This window comes from Gavialis gangeticus, unplaced genomic scaffold (assembly GCF_001723915.1).
Source record: "Gavialis gangeticus isolate Ggan-Ray unplaced genomic scaffold, GavGan_comp1, whole genome shotgun sequence".
Lineage (NCBI taxonomy): Eukaryota > Metazoa > Chordata > Crocodylia > Gavialidae > Gavialis > Gavialis gangeticus.
This window is the reverse complement of record NW_017729011.1, coordinates 466,122-467,866: the sequence shown is the minus strand read 5'-3', so window position 1 is coordinate 467,866 and position 1,745 is coordinate 466,122.

The window sequence follows — 1,745 nt, the reverse complement described above, 5'->3', positions numbered from 1 at the left end:
CAGGTCCCTTCTAGCCCGGCTTCTCTATGCCCTGGCACGAGGGTGATGTGAGAAGCCCCCGGGCGCAGAATCCGGCGCTGGGGCGGCTCTGCCCCGAGCCCTGGCCTGGCAGCCAGCGAAGCCTGGAGAAGCCGCTGCCTCCCCCCATCAAGGTTGCAGCTGGGGCTTGATTCCAGGCCAGGCTCTCATGGGCCCTGCCGGGTGGAAGCGGGTGGAAGAGGCTGTCTCGACATTGGGCCTAAGTACAGGGTGCTGTGGAAACACTTCCCCCGTCAGTGTGTAACTGCTGACATGACTCACATTGGGTAGAAATGTCCTGTTCCTGCATTTTAAAAAAGACCAGTGGGGATTTTTATGTACTTCAACTGCCCTGTGCTTGAAGGTCCCTCTCTAGGCAGTTTGTCTTGGCTGGGCATCAGGTAGCAAAGCATGTCTGGGGTATAGTCAGTATGAGCAGAGAGGGGAAAATTATTCCTGTGTGTAATTGTCCCCCTTCGTTTTCTGCTCTTTCTAGCCCTGCGTTATCTGGGAAGCGGAAGAGAGACAATGAGGCGGAAGAGGAGATCGAGGAGACAGCTCAGGAAAAGAAGCTGAGATTAGCCAAACTTTACCTGGAGCAGCTTCGTCAGCAGGGTGAGCACCTGATAAGCTTGGGTGGTGTGGATGGGAGGTGTAGGGGGTGTTAGGGGAGAGTGCGCTTATTGGGCTGCTGTCTGGCTGTGGCTCATCCTTGGTTTACACATGGGGAAAGTGGTCTTCTGTGCTACTTGGAGATGTCGTGCTGGACTGATCTAACTTGATGAAACTCGCTATTGGAAACAATATAGAAAGATGAGGCTGTGTTCCCCAAGGATTTCTCAGTCTGAATTGTTTGATCCAAATTAATCTATGGCAAAGCATAGTTCGTTAATTCAAACTGTTAGGCATGTAAAGGAAATGAGATACTGCCTCCTGTGTATTTGTAACTTCCTTCTTTGCTTACTTTCCTGAACATGGCACTTCACTGCTGTTACATGGGTATAAAATGTAAGGCTTGGCTTTTATACATCACAGCGGTTGTGCTGCGTCTGGTGCTTGAAGAATCTGAAGGGAAAGCTGTTCATATTTTAGCTATGATGTGGAGCCTGTTGTAAATCAGTCACCATTTCTCCTTGGAACAGTCTGGCATGGAGGCAGCTCTTTTCCTAGTTTTTGAGTGCTTCTCTGTCCAATACCACATCCTGGTTCTCCCTCTCCGACCAGGCCCTAGGTTACTGCACCCTGCGCATCGGCCATGACTGTCTGGGCTGTGATTGAGTTTGGCATGTGTGGGTTTCTCTTTGGGAGTCTGAGTAGCAGTGAATAGACTGACCAGGTAGCTTTAAGATCAAAGTACTAGGCACAAAGCTATTCAGACAGTTTTAAAACAGCAGTCTGTGCATATATGTAGTACAATCCCTTTCAACCCCAAGAGCTGGCCAAAGCTTGTAGTCTTGTAGGCTGTTCTGGAGTCCGGGGTTTGGTGGCATGGTTTCCTTGCAAGAATGTAGAAATCCAACTAAGCAGAAGGTTTTAAACCATCAGAGGTGGGCTTGGAACTGTTTGTATTGGAGAGGTTTACACAGAGCTCTATCAGCTGGGGACACACAAGACTCATACCCTGTAATAAAGGTGGACCGGTATATTGGTGGCATATCGAATTGGCATTGATTAAAAAGAAAATTGACGTTTATTGGCAATCAGCTTTTTTTGGCCGGTATAGCTGA